At 37.4% G+C, this 15805-nt stretch overlaps 1 protein-coding gene across 3 annotated transcripts in view; it reads right to left on the bottom strand.

The window, feature by feature from the left end:
- The window catches only part of OTOL1 (otolin 1), a 231812-nt gene that overhangs the window by 185497 nt on the left and 30510 nt on the right, over nucleotides 1-15805 (bottom strand). The gene's annotated exons all lie outside the window — the stretch shown is intronic.

Genomic DNA, 15805 nt, shown 5'->3' with positions numbered 1-15805 from the left:
TAGTTTTTGTTTGTTCTTCTTTCTCTAGTTCCTTTAGGTGTAAGGTTAGATTGTTTACTTGAGATTTGTCTTGTTTCTTGAGGTAGGATTGTATTGCTATAAACTTCCCTCTTAAAACTGCTTTTGCTGTATTCCATAGTTGCTGGATCATCATGTTTTCGTTGTCATTTATCTCCATGTATTTTTTGATTTCCTCTTTGATTTCTTCAGTGAGCTCTTGGTTATTTAGTAACGTATTGTTTAGCCTCTGTGTGTTTGTGTTTTTTACGTTTTTTTCCCTGTAATTGACTTCTGATCTCATAGCGTAGTGGTCAGAAAAGATGCTTGATATGATTTCAATTTTCTTAAATTTAAGATGGACCCAAGATGTGATCCATCCTGGAGAATGTTCCGTGTGCACTTGAGAAGAAAGTGTAATCTGGTGTTTTTGGATGGAAAGTCCTATAAATATCAGATAAATCTATCTGGTCTATTGTGTCATTTAAACCTCATGTTTCCTATTAATTTTCTGTCTGGATGATCTGTCCATTGGTGTAAGTGAGGTGTTAACGTACCCCACTATTATTGTGTTGCTGTCAATTTCTCTTTTATAGCTGTTAGCATTTGCCTTATGTATTGAGGTGCTCCTATGTTGGGTGCATATATATTTTTAATTGTTATATCTTCTTCTTGGATTGATCCCTTGATCATTATGTAGTGTCCTTCCTTGTCTCTTGTAACATTCTTTATTTTAAAGTTTATCTAATCTGATATGAGTATTGCTGCTCCAGCTTTCTTTTGATTTCCATTTGCATGGAATATCTTTTTCCATCTCCTCACTTTCAGTTTGTATGTGTCCCTACGTCTGAAGTGGATCTCTTATAGATAGCATATATATGGGTCTTTTTTTGTATCCATTCAGCGAGGCTGTGTCTTTTGGTTGGAGTATTTAATCCATTCGCATGTAAGGTAATTATCGATATGTATGTTCCTATTACCATTTTCTTAATTGTTTCAGGTTTGTTTTTGTAGGTCCTTTTCTTCTCTTGTGTTTCCCACTTAGTGAAGTTCCTTTAGCATTTGCCATAGAGCTGGTTTGGTGATGCTGAATTCTCTTAGCTTTTGCTTGTCTGTAAAGCTTTTGATTTCTCCTTCCAATCTGAATGAGATCCTTGCCAAGTAGAGTAATCTTGATCGTAGGTTCTTCCCTTTTATCTCTTTAACTATATCATGCCACTCCTTTGTGGCTTGTAGAGTTTCTGCTGAGAAATCAGCTGTCAACCTTATGGGAGTTCCCTTGTATGTTCTTTGTCGTTTTTCCCTTGTTTCCTTTAATAATTTTTCTTTGCCTTTAATTTTTGTCAATTTGATTACTATGTGTCTCAGCGTGTTTTCTGTAGTTTTATCTTGTTCCTTCATCTGGTACATAGTCCTCTGCCTTTTCATTTTGTCTATCTTTCTGTGAATGTGGTTTTCCTTCCACAGGCTGCAGGATTGTAGTTCTTCTTGCTTCTGCTGTCTGCCCTTTGATGGATGAGGCTATCTAAGAGGCTTGTGCAATCTTCCTAATGGGAGGGGCTGGTGGTGGGTATAGCTGGGTGTTGCTCTGGTGAGCAGAGTTCAGTAAAACTTTAATCCACTTGTCTGCTGATGGGTGGGGCTGAGTTCCCTCCCTGTTGGTAGTTTGGCCTGAGGCAACCCAGCACTGGAGCCTACAGAATCTTTGGTGGGGCTAATGGTGGACTCAGGAGGGCTCATGTCAAGGAGTACTTCCCAGAACTTCTGCTGCCAGTGTCCTTGTTCTCACAGTGAGCCACAGCACCCCCAGCCTCTGCAGGAGACCCTCCAACACTAGCAGGTAGGTCTGGTTCAGTCTCCTATGTGGTCACTGCTCCTTCCCCTGGGTCCTGATGCACACAGTACTTTGTGTGTGCCCTCCAAGAGTGGAGTCTATGTTTCCCCCAGTCCTGTCAAAATCCTGCAATCGAATCCCGCTTGCCTTGAAAGTCTGATTCTCTGGGAATTCCTCCTCCCATTGCCAGACGCCCAGGTTGGGAAGCCTGACATGGGGCTCAGAACCTTCACTCCAGTGGGTGGACTTCTGTGGTATAATTGTTCTCCAGTTTGTGAGTCACACACCCAGAGGTTATGGGATTTGATTTTATTGTGATTGCGCCCCTCGTACCATCTCACTGCAGCTTCTCCTTTGTCTTTGGATGTGGGATATCTTTTTTGGTGAGTTCCAGTGTCTTCTTGTCAATGACTGTTCAGTAGTTTGTTGTGATTCTGGTGCTCTTGCAAGAGGAAGTGACCACACGTCCTTCTACCCCGACCATCTTGAACCAATTCTACCTTTTCTTTACTTTTTTAAACTTTCTATTTTGAAATAATTTGAAAGTTTCAAAAACAGTACAAAGCGTTTCCATATACCCTTTACTTAGCTTCCTCTAATGTTAACATGTATCAAAACCAGGAAATTAATATGCCAATATTCAGTCAATACTATTGACTGAACTATAGATCTTATCTGAATTTCTCTAGTATTTCTCTTAATGTCCTTTTAGTGTTCCAGGATCAATTTAGGATCCCACATTGCATTTGGTTGTCTCCTTAGTCTCCTCCAATCTGTGACAATTCCTCAGTCTTTCCTTGTCTTTCATGACCTTGATAATTTTAATGAGTAGTAGACAGGTATTTTGTAGAATGTTGCTCAATTTGGGTTTCTGTGATGTTTTCTCATGATTAAAGAGAAGTTTGTGCCTTTTCTGGCAAGATTACTGCAAAAGTGATCTTGTGTACTTCTCGGTGCATGATATCAAGAGGTATGAGATACTGATATGTCTCAGTACCAGGGACATTGACCTTGACCACTTGGTCATTATGGCGTCTGTTGGGTTTCTTCATTGCAAATTACTATTACAAGTTATCATTTTCCCTGGGGGGGAGTTTTTTTGAGATATTGCTAATATGCTATTTCTACCCTATCTCTCACCCACTGATTTTATCCATCAGTGGATCTTGCCTGCAACAATTATTACAGTGGTATTTGCCTAATGGTGGTTTTATAGTTCCCTCATTCCTACTATATTTATTAATTGGAATTGTGTAAGGCTGCATGTTTCTTAATATATTATTGATTTATGCTCCTCAGCAGATGTCTAGTATATAGAGCACAGTCCTGGGAGGCTTGGAAATCCTAGTCTAGTAACAGTTCTGCCCCTAACAAGATTTATCAACTTGGGAATATGTCTGTTTTATAATTTCAAGTCAAAGGAGGTAGCCTAAAGTATATTTTTCAGAAAAAAAGAAGTTGTAGAAGGAGGAGGAGAGGAGAAAGGAAAAGAGGGAAAGGAGGGAGGGAGGGGAAAAAAAGGAAAATTAACCATTTGTGTCTTTTTCTTAACTATCAGTAACTTTGAAAACAAGTAACATTTTAAGGGGACACTTTCTTTTCAATGAGATATTCCCATATTGAATACCAAGGAAAGATCTAGAAACAAAACACATTTCTGGCAGTCATGCCACCTGGATGAGTTATATTTTTTGAGGTCATTACATTTCTGAGGTCATTACATACCAATATAACCACCATTATGACTTTCCCTCTTATCTTTTAGAGTAAGTGAGTATATCTTGAAAGAGGAAAAAAGGGCCTCAAAGCCACAGTACAAACTAGCAGAGTGGTAACTGCCATCAATCCTGATGGCCTCTGTACCCCATGCAGGAAAGTAGAACATAGTGCACAGTGATTCTCAAACTGGGAAACACTCACTTACACCAGGGCAGGGGTGGGGGGAGTGGTATCCACAAATACCTTGAGATTATTATAATTCTTTATTCTCATATGATTGATTGAAACTCTTGGAAAAAAGTAACATAGGTATATTCTGGGTCAATCAGGATGACAACTCAATACCCACAAACAGATACTAATTCCAGTGTTCTCATTTTTGCACAGTGGTTTATTATCAACTGATCATTTGAAGAGGTAGCATTTAACTTCTATGTGCTAATAGGCATAACTGAATGCATTTGAGCTGGCATGTCCTAATATCCAAATGACAACATTCTATATCTGCTGTTGTACTTAGGTCATTTATTTTAACCAATTATAAAGATAAATCCTGAGATTTGCAGTGATACTCAAAATTGAAAGACATTTTCATGGATTAAAACTTTAGTTTCTTAAGTAACTTAATAAATTGGGATTTTGCTATACATCATGAAAATGACAGTGTTCAGTAGTATACTCTAATGGAACAGTCTAATGAGGAAAGAATTGAGGCAGACCTAGAATGGAAATACGGCACCAAAGTCAACTGGAAAAATTACCTCATTTTGTCCTACCTAAAAGCTTAACAATAGTTTGAGGAGAGAAACATTTGTTGGAGAGTTGTGTCATACTATAGACATTAATCCAGATATAGCAGTATAATCGTTAATACCATTCAGGAAGAAAGCGGATTCTTTGTATGCATCTCCCTCTGATCTAATTAGCTTGCAAAAGTTCACTACCAGAACATGTAATTATAGAGATACATGGAAAATGTCTTTGTTAAATGGTCCTTTATAAATTTTTCAGTATATTTGGGCATGCACTATTACATTAATTGCTCACAGGATCAAAAGAGAGTGTATTGTTTATTGTTTAAAAGGAAAAATAATAAAATGATAATGATGATGCCATAAATAATGGCCCATCATGCTCAAAATCAAAAGGATCAAGTCAACAAGTAAAAGATAAAACATCTTCCTATTATTAAACTGAACCATTGACAATTTAATTTCAATTACATTAAACTGCATTACATTAAAATTGATAATTTAATTTTTTATTTTGAAATTTTGTTGGTTCTTTATTTGGGTTTTATAGTTGTGTACCACCTAGAAGCACAAAATTAGGAATTTTATACCTAATTATATAACTGTATGTATTTAAGCCACAGGATAATAACATAAGTCACTATGGTAGGGAGGGGTCCAAAGAGGGAAAAAAAAGGCCAGAGTAAGAAGTTGAACAAATTATAAACAAAATGACCCTATTTATGTAAAATAGAATAGCTATGTAGGTGCTTACATATATGCAAATTTGTAAATACATAGGAAAAAAATATTCTGGAAGGAGATATAACCTACCATTAACAGTGAAAACTCCTGAGGAGGGACATGTTTTGAGAGAAAGAGATGAAACTGAACTTTTGAATCTATAATTTCTGTATTGTTTCCATTTTTATACAAATAAGTTCACCTAACTGAGTAGAAAATACTTTAAGTGAATGCACAAATAAAAGTAATCAGTAAATTAACTGAAGTGGTAAAAAGGGCATGGACTTTGGCATTAGAAAACATGGGACTAAACTAATTTTCCTGTTTCTTATGAGCTACGGGATTTGGGGCAAATCACCTAACTTCTCTAAACCTCAGTTTCTCTAATCTGCAAGATAGCAGTGATACTAGCTATGGGAATATTGTGAGGATTAAATAAAATAAAGTATGCAACTTGCTGAGTATACTGCCTGGCCCATAGGGGATGCCCAATAGATAAAAACCACATTTTTACTATACCAGTTATTAGTACTAATATTAATTACAGCTGTTTTATGAGACTAGGTTGATTCTGGAAATAGCCAAATGGGCTAGCTGGTTCATGCCATTGTTCTCTGTTTCTTCTGGACATTCGTTATTTGCCCCTTCAGGTCCACGCCTCTGCCTTCTCCACCTGCTCTGAGCCTTAGGAAGGCTCACCATTATGAACTGCATCAATGGACCCCCACGCCTTCCAGCTTCCAGACAGGTTCAGCCAATGGGTGTGCTGGCAGGAGATTGGGAGGTGGGGTAAGAGGAAAGTCTGGTATTTATCCCGTGTTCATTCTCACAGCTCCCTCCTTACCAGGGAGCCATTGGTTGGATGCCTCCTCAACCAAAGCCCACAGCTTTTGTCCTCAGCCCTCTCCGGGTTCTGGTAAACACTTCCTCCCACTTCCCCTTCAGCCTAGGGTGGTCAGGTCTTCCCAGGGTTTCTGGTCTAATGTTCTGCACTATCCTTTGTTATTTTCCCTAACTCCATAAGTGGTTCTTTTCTTAAATTATTTTCAAATTATGCTGTTGGAGCGCAGCATGTTTCTTCCCAGACTCCGTTATATTCGCTGTTCCATAGTTTGACTCCATGAGATAACCCAGAAAAACACAGAAAACTTCACTGCAGGAAACTTCCAGTGGAAATTTCTGCAAATCTCACCAGACCAGCCAGATGCTTAGGCAAGAGGGCAATTCTTACTTTGTGCCATTTCAGTGGAATGGAAAGAAATCCCTCTCCCGCTGGTCTGAAATTCCACTGCTGTAACAACTATAGTTTGCTCACTAACTGATGGTTATAAAAGATGAAAATTTTCTAATTACAGGTTATAATTCCAAACCACCCATTCACAATTTGTCTGTGGAGGCAAAGGATGGAATCTTTGAAATATAAATTTCTCATTCTAATTTTCAAGTTTTTTCTCTGCATGTGAGTTGCTCACTAGTATTTCTTATGCAGGCAATATTCCTTGGGTCAATGAGAGTCAGCCTCCTGACAAAAACAGTAGCTGTAACTGGACTGCTGGCCCTCCCTTTATTAGCCTTTCACCCTGCACCAAAAATGCCACTTCCCTGTTCAAAAACCTACAGTGGACGCCCATTTTACTCAGCAATTGCCGCTGTAAAATTTACTAAGTGCTGGGTGCTGGTCTAAGCAATGTATAAATATTAACTCATTTAATCTTTACAATCGCCCTAGGATACCCATTTGTTTTAGATAAGGAAACTGAGGCACAGAGATATTAGGTAAGTTGCCCCAAGTTATATAGCCAGTAAATGCTAGTAAGTAGAACTGGCTGTCAAATCCAAATAGTCTGCTCCATAGTCCATCGTTTTAACCTCTCCTCCCTGAAGGTTGTTTGTCCAAGAAACTAGTGCACAATTCTTACTAGACTTTTAGGTTTCTCTATATTATGGCCCCAAATAGCTCTCCAGTATTATTTCACATCACCTACTTAGTATCCATTTATCCAACAAAAATCTATTGAACTCTGTATGGAGATGTGGCCTAGAGGAATGACAGATGTTAAGAAAGAATTTATCAACATTAAAATAGATAAATAAATTGTGGCAGTTTCAAACAATGGAATGCTATACAGCAAAGAAAATGAACAAGCTACAACCACAGGTAACAGAATGGCCCAGCTAAGACTGAGGCAACCAATGCTGGTGCAGAACCAGCAGTTTCAACTAAAGGTAAAGGTACTCTGAAGAAGTGCTAGAGAACATGGCCTGCGTGGGAAAGGTGCTGCTTCCAGTGTATCCTGAGCCATCCCAGCCCCTCAGAGTTCACAGTGTCAGAATGGCTTGTGTCTTGCTTTGCTTATTGCCTGTTCTAGTAGTTAAGTGCATTACTTGTCTACCTTGCAGCTCATTCATACCTCCTGAAGAAAAAAACACCAGAAGGGTAGCATGATACATCTCAGAGGAAAAGGATATGCCTAGTAAATGAAATCAACAGAGAAGTCCTGTTTCTTACTAAAGCAGCCTATGGAAGATGTTGGCATTCAAGACCTATCCTGCACATATGCCTGCATTATGGCTCATGTAATAAACCTAATGAGGGAATTCCCTGGCTGTCCAGTGGTTAGGACTCTGCACTCTCACTGCCGAGGGCCCAGGTTCGATCCCTGGTAGGGGAACTAAGATCCCTCAAGCCGTGGTGGCATGGCCAGAAAAAAAATAAAAATAAAATAAACAAAAAATAAAATAAATTGACAGAAGATAACTTAGGTCCATCACTACTGAAGAAGACAGGAATACCAACGATGATGAATTAGGATCAAATGCTTTTGTATGCTGCAAAATCTTATGACAATATTTTCCCATTCTTTGTGTATCCAAAATTCATGAAAAGGTAGTCTGGATTATTGCTACTGGTTAATTATTTTTTCTTTTTTTCCAGTTTTATTGAGATGTAATTGATACATGTATAAGTTTAAGATGTACAGCATAATGGTTTGATTTACATATACTGTGAAATGATCACCACAATAAATTTATGTAGTATCCATCATCTCATATAGACACAATTTTTTAAAAAGCAAAAAAAGCAAAAAAACTTTTTCTGGTGATGAGAACTCTTAGGATTTACTCTGTTAATAATTTTCATATATATCAGACAGCACTGTTAACTATAGTCATTATACATTACATCCCTAGTACTTACTTATTACTAGAAGTTTGTACCTTTTGACCACCTTCTTCCAATTCTACCTCCCCCCACCCCACCTCTGGTAACCACAAATATGATCTCTTTTTCTATGAGTTTGTTTTGTTTTAAGATTCCACATATGACTAAAATAATATGGTATTTGTCTATCTCCATCTGACTTGTTTCACTTAGGATAATGACTCAAGGTCCATCCAAGTTGCTGCAAATAGCAGGATTTCCTTGTTTTCTTAATGGCTGAATAATATTCTATTACTTGTATACCATAACTTCTTTATCTATTCATCCACTGATGAACACTTGGGTTGTTTCCCTGTCTTGCATATTGTAAATAATGCTGCTATGAAAATAGGGGTGAAGATACCTTTTCCAGTTAGTGTTTTTGTTTTCTTTCGATATATGCCCAGAAGTGGAATTGTTGGATCATATGGTAGTTCTATTTTTAATTTTTTGAGGATCTTCCATACTGTTTTCCATCGTGGCTGTACCAGTTTACAATCCCACCAACAGTAGTGCACAAGGGTTCCCTTTTCTCCAGATCCTCACAAGCATTTGTTATCTCTTCTCTTTTTGATGATGGCTATTCTAACAGGCGTGAGGTAGTATCTCATTGTGGTTTTGATTTGCATTTCCCTAATGACTAATAAATTTGAACATCTTTTCATGTACTTGTTAGTCATTCCTATATCTTCTTTGAAAAAAATGTCTATTCGGGTTTTTTGCCCATTTTTAAAGTTGGATTATTTGTTTGTTTGGCTATTGAGTTGTATGAGTTTTTAATATATTTTGTATATTAACCATCCTCTTGGATATACGGTTTGCAAATATTTTTTCCCATTCTGTAGGTTATCTCTTCACTTTGTTGATTGTTTCCTTTGCTGTGTAAATAATTATTTATGCCCATTTATTTTCTTGCTACACTACAATTCATGTTTGATACTTTGCTTAGCAAGCAATCATTTATGTAGTAATTAAGTCTCAGTTAAGGCTTATAAGAATGAATATTTCTTTTAACAATAAAACCAACACTTCTGATTTTAATTAATTGGTGACATCTAAATTTTTAGAATATATCCAAAACTACTTTTTTGAATATCAATATTTTCAACAGAATATAAACATTAAAAAAAATCCCACATGGGGATGTGCTCAAGACGGCAGCATAGGAAGATCCTGACTCACCTCCTCCCACAAACACAACATATCTATGACTACATATAGAATAATTCCCTTGGAAAGGGACCTGAAAACTGAATGAACAGAGTTCCACAACAAAATGTAAAAGGACCACATCAAGACACGGAGGAGAGGCAGAGATACGGTCTCACCAAGAAAAAATGCACAACCCAGCCACAGTGATCCAATATTAAGAGGGATCACAAAGGTATGGATCTTTTCCCTGAGGAATGAGAGATTTGAGCACCACATCAGGCACCCCAGCCCCTAGATCCTGCACAAGAGAAATGAACCCCCAAAATATTTGACTTTGAAAACCAATGGAAAATATGCCCAGGAAAACTACAGAACTGCAGGTAACAGAAAATCCACTCTCATAGAGCTCATGTGCAGGTTAACTTGACCCAAAATCCAGCACAAAAACACCAGACTGAAAAGCACATGGACCATAGGTGAAGGGGACTTACTAATCTTAATGCATTTGCTGGAGAGGCAGGAACCAGTTGGGACACTCCCCAGGGACTGAGACACTGATGGGAGCCATTTTGTGATCTCAGGCTACCTTACTAATGCCAGCACTGGAGGGCGCCGTTTTGGAATTCTCCCTCTAACCTGTTAGCACTAGTGGGCATGGCCACTGAGAGCCCTGCCCATACCTACAACTCAGCTGGGCCTCACAGTTGGGGGAGCGGGGCAATAGCCCAGCCCATGAGCACACCGCAGCAGCTGTGGTCCCACCAAAACAGGAAGGTCACGTAGGCCACACAGGGAACACCCCTTGAGCCCCTGGCTCTGGTGGACAGGTGTGATTGCACTTCTGATCCCCACGGGACATCTCCTAAATAAGGTCACTCCTTCAAGACTAGGAGAGATAGCTGATTTACCTAATACATAGAAATAAGCACAAGGAACTAGGCAAAATGAGGAGACAGAGGAATATGTTCCAATTGAAAGAACAAGATAAAACCTCAGAAAAAGAACTAAACAAAATGGAGACAAGCAATCTCCTTGATAAAGAGTTCAAAGTAATGGTCGTAAAGATGCTGACCAAACTCAGAAGAAGAGTGGATGAACACAGTGAGAACTTCAACAAAGAGATAGAAAATACAAGAAAGTATCAAACTTAAGTTATAGAAAACTGAAAAATATGCTACAGGGGTTCAACAGCAAACTGGATGAGGTAGAAAAATAAATCAGTAAGCTGGAAGACAAAACAATTGAACTCACCCACACAGTGCAGGAAAATGAAAAATGAATTTTAAAAAGTAAAGATACCTCAAGGGATTTTGAGACAAAATCAAGTGGAATAACATTTACATTATAGGGATCCCAGGAGAAGAGAACAAAAAAGGGCCAGAAAAATTACTTTAAGAAATACTGGCTGAAAACTTCTCTAATCTGGAGAAGGAAACAGACAACCAGGTCTAGGAAGCCCAGAGAGTTCTGAATAAGATAAACCCAGAGACACACACCTGACACATTATAATTAATATGGTAAAAGTTAAGGATAAAGAGAGAATCCTAAAAGTAACAAGAGAAAACAACTTGTTAGGGAACCCCCCATAAGGCTATCAGTGGATTTCTCAGCATAAACCTTAAAGGCCAGGAGACAGTAGGATGATACATTCAAAATGCTGAAAGAAAAATACTGCCATACGAGAATACTGTATTTGTCAAAGTTATCCGTCAGACATGAAGGAGGATAAAGACTTTCCCAGACAAATGAAAGCTGAGGGAGTTCATCACCAGTAGACCTACCTTACTGAAATGGTAGTAAAACATACTGAAAGGAGTTCTTCCAGCTGAAATAAGAGGATGCTAATTAGTAACATGAAAATATACAACACACTCTTAAACTGTGTACAAAAATAAACTGAATTAAAGACTTAAATTAAGATTGAAACCATAAAAATTCTAGAAAAAAACATAGGCAGTTAGCTCTTTGACATCAGTTTTAACAATATTTTTTGGATATATCTCCTCAGGCAAGGGCAACAATAGCAAAAATAAGCAAATGGGACTACACCAAACTAAAAAGTTTTTGCACAGCAAAGGAAACCATCAACAAAGTGACAAGGCAACCTACTGAATGCGAGATATATATGCAAATGATATATTCAATAAGGGGTTGATATCCAAATATATATAAAGAATTCATACAACTCAGTATCAAAAATATAAACAACCCAATTAAAAGGTAAGCAGAGGATTTGAATAGACATTTTTCCAAAAAAGCCATACAGATGGCCAATAGACACATGAAAAGATGCTCAACATCACTAATTATCGGGGAAATGCAAATCAAAACCACAATGAGAACTCCCATAAAAGTCCAGGACCAGATGGCTTCACAGGTGAATTCTATCAAACATTTAGAGAACAGTTAACACCTATCATTCTCTAACTATTCCAAAAATTGCAGAGGAAGGAACACTTCCAAACTCATTCTATGAGGCCAGCATCACCCAGATACCAAAACCAGACAAGACATCACACACAAAAAGAAAATTGCAGGCCAATAACTCTGATGATCATAGGTGCAAAAAATCTCAACAAAATAATAGCAACCTGAATTCAACAATACATTAAAAAGATAATACACCATGATCAAGTGGGATTTATCCTAGGGATGCAAGGATGGTTCAGTATCCACAAATCAATCAGTGTGAAACACCACATTAACAAACTGAAGAATAAAAACCATTTGATCATCTCAATAGATGCAAAAAAATCTTTTGACAAAATTCAACATCCACTTGTGATAAAAACCCTCAACAAAGTGGGTATAGAAGTAACATACCTCAACATAATAAAGGCCATATATGATAAACCCACAGCTAACACCGTACAGTAAAAAGCTGAAAGCTTTCCCTTTAAGATCAGGAACAAGACAAGGATGCCCACTCTCACCACTTTTATCCTACATAATATTGGAAGTCCTAGCAGCAGAAGTTAGGCAAAAAAAAGAAGAAGAAGAAAGAAAGAAAGGGCATCCAAATTGGGAAGGAAGAAGTAAAACTGTCACTATTTATTATTATACATAGACATGATATTATATATAGAAAACCCTTAAAACTTCACTAAAAAAACTATTAGAACTAATAAATGAATTCAGTAAAGTTTCAGGATACAAAGCCAACATACAGAAATCTGTGGCTTTTCAAAGGTACAAACTATCAGAGGTACTTCCCTGGTGGTCCAGTGGTAAAGAATCCACCTTCCAGTGCAGGGGACATGGGTTGGATCCCTGGTCAGGGAACTAAGATACCACATGCCATGGGGCAACCAAGTCCACATGCCACAACTACTGAGCCCGTGAACCTCAACTAGAGAGCCTGCATGCCACAAACTACAGAGCCCACGTGCTATGGAGCCCGCAGCCACAACTAGAGAGAAGCCTGTGCACCACAACAAGGAGCCAGCGCACTGCAATGAAAGATCCCGCATTTCCTGGTGGTGCAGTGGTTAAGACTCCGTGCTCCCAATGCAGGGGGCCCCAGGTTCAATCTCTGGCCAGGGAACTAGATCCCACATGCATGTCACAACTAAGGAGCCCATGAGCCCCAACTAAGGAGCCTGTGAGCCGCAACTAAAGAGCCAGCCTGCTGCAGCTAAGACCCAGCACAACCAAATAAATAAATAAATATTAAAACAACTATCAGAAAGAGAAATTAAGAAAGCAATTCCATTTATAACTGTGTCAAAAAATAATGAAATACCTAGGAATAAATTTAACCAAGGAGGTGAAAGACCTAATCACTGAAAACTATAAGACACTGATGAAAGAAACTGAAGATGATACAAATAAATGGAACAATATTCTGTGTTCACGGATTGCAATAATTAATTGCTAAAATGTACATTCTATCCAAAGCAGTCTACCAATGCAATGTAATACCTATCAAAATTCCAATGGCATATTTCACAGAACTAGAACAAATAATTCTAAAATTTGTATGGAACCACAAAAACTTTGAATAGCAAAAAAAGTCTTGAGAAAGAAGAACAGAGCTGGAAGTATCACACTCCCTGATTTCAAACTATACTACAAAGCTATAGTAATCAAAAACATTACAGCACTGACACAAAAACAGACACAGAGATCAATGGAACAGAATAGAGGGTCCAAGGAACCCACACTTATATGGGCAATTAATCTAATAAAGGAGGCAAGAACATACAATGGAAGAAAGACAGCCTCTTCAATAAATGGTGCTGGGAAAACTGGTCAGTTACATACAAGAGAATCAAACTGGATTACTTTCTCACACCATGTACAAAAATAAACTCAAAATGGATTAAAGACTTAAATGTAAGACCTGAAATTGTAAAACTGCTACAAGAAAACAAAGGTAGTATGTTCTTTGACATCAATTTTAGCAATATTTTTTTGAATATGTCTCCTCAGGCAAGGGAAACAAAACCAAAAATAAACAAATGGGACTACATCAAACTAAAAAGCTTCTGCATAGTGAAGGAAACAATCAACAAAATGAAAAGGCAAACTACTGAATGGAAGAAGATATTTGCAAATCATATATCCAATAAGGGGTTAATATCCAAAATATATAAAGAAATCACACAACTCAACAACAAAAAATTAACCTGATTAAAAAATAGGCAGAGGATATGAATAGACATTTTTCCAAAGAAGACATACAGATGACCAACAGACACATGAAAAGATGCTCAACATCACTAATCATCAGGGAAATCAAAAGCACAATGAGATATCACCTCACACCTGTTAGAGTGGCTATTATGGAAAAGACAAGAAATAACAAATGTTGGAGAAAATGTGGAGGAAAGGGAACCCTTGTGCACTGTTGGTGGGACTGTAAATTTGTGCAGTCATTATGGAAAACAGTATGGAGGATCTTCAAAAAATTAAGAAAAGAATTACCATATGACCCAGCTATTCCACTTCTGGGTATTTATCCAAAAAACACAAAAACACTAACTTGAAAAGATATATACACCCCTATGTTCATTGCATTGTCATTTACAATAGATATGGAAATAACCTAGGGGGTCCATCAATGGATGAATGGATAAAGAAGAAGTGGTATATGTGTATATATGTATGTATATAAATATACACGTGTGTGTGTGTGTGTATATATATATATATATATATATATATATAAAAGGTTGGCCAAAGAGTTCGTTCGGGTTTTGCCGTAACATCTTACAAAAACCCATGAACTTTTGGGCCAACTATATATATATATATATATATATATATATATATATATATATACACACATATATATTAAAAAGAGTGAAAAAAAGAGTGAAATCCTGCCATTTGGGGCAAAATAAATGAACCTTGGAAGTACTATAGTAAATAAAATAAGTCAGACAGCAAAAGACAAATATGTAATTTCACTCATATGTGGAATCTAAAAAAACAAACACGACAAACAGATTTTAAAATAAATAAATAAATAAATATTGAGAACAGATTAGTGGTTACCAGAGGAGAAGGGGTTTGGAAGGTGGGCAAAATAGTCAAAGAGGGTCAACTATATGTCTTCTTCTCTCTAAGGAAACATTATTCCCAGGATGGCCAGACTGGTGGTGGTGATCACTTTATAGTGTATATAGATGTCAAATTATAATGCTGTACACCTGAAATTTATATAATTTTTTAAAATTCCCACACTCTTAAATACATCATTTATTAAGAGGGAAAAAGAAACAAGCACAAAGGGATACATACCTCTTAAATTTATTTACGTAAAGTTCAAAAAGCTGGCAAAATCATTCTATACTGTTGGAGGTCAAAATAGTAATTACCCTTCAGGTTGAAAAGTGACTAGAAGGAAACATGATGGGGCTTTGAGTCAGTCATATTCTGTTTTTTGATCTGGGCCTGGTTACCTATGTGTGTTTCACTTATAAAAATTCTAGAAGCACACACTTTTGTGTTCTCTCCTGTATATGTATTTCAATAAAATGTTTACTTAGAAACACACACAAATTTGTAACTACTAATTTTAGTACTATGTGTCAGTCATTCTATTTAGCTCCTTCTGTATATTATCTTTATTATCATTACAAAGTCATCTGAATATGTCCTATTATTAACAGAGTTAATAAACAGCACCCAGGTTTCTCCCAAGCAGATTACACTTATTTCCTTCCTTGCATTTAACACAATAGATAACAATTTTGTGTGCTTGCTTGTTTATTGTCTGTCCCTCTATCTGAAGGTACAAGCATGGGCTTGACTGTTTTTTGGGGTTTTTTAAAAATTTATTTATTTTTGCTGTGTTGGGTCTTCGTTTCTGTGCGAGGGCTTTCTCTAGTTGCGGCAAGCGGGGGCCACTCTTCATCGCGGTGCGCGGGCCTCTCTCTTGTTGCGGAGCACCTGCTCCAGACGCGCAGGCTCGGTGGTTG

This window comes from Physeter macrocephalus, chromosome 1 (assembly GCF_002837175.3).
Source record: "Physeter macrocephalus isolate SW-GA chromosome 1, ASM283717v5, whole genome shotgun sequence".
NCBI classification, from domain to species: Eukaryota; Metazoa; Chordata; class Mammalia; order Artiodactyla; family Physeteridae; genus Physeter; species Physeter macrocephalus.
This window is presented reverse-complemented; position numbering and strand designations above follow the sequence as displayed.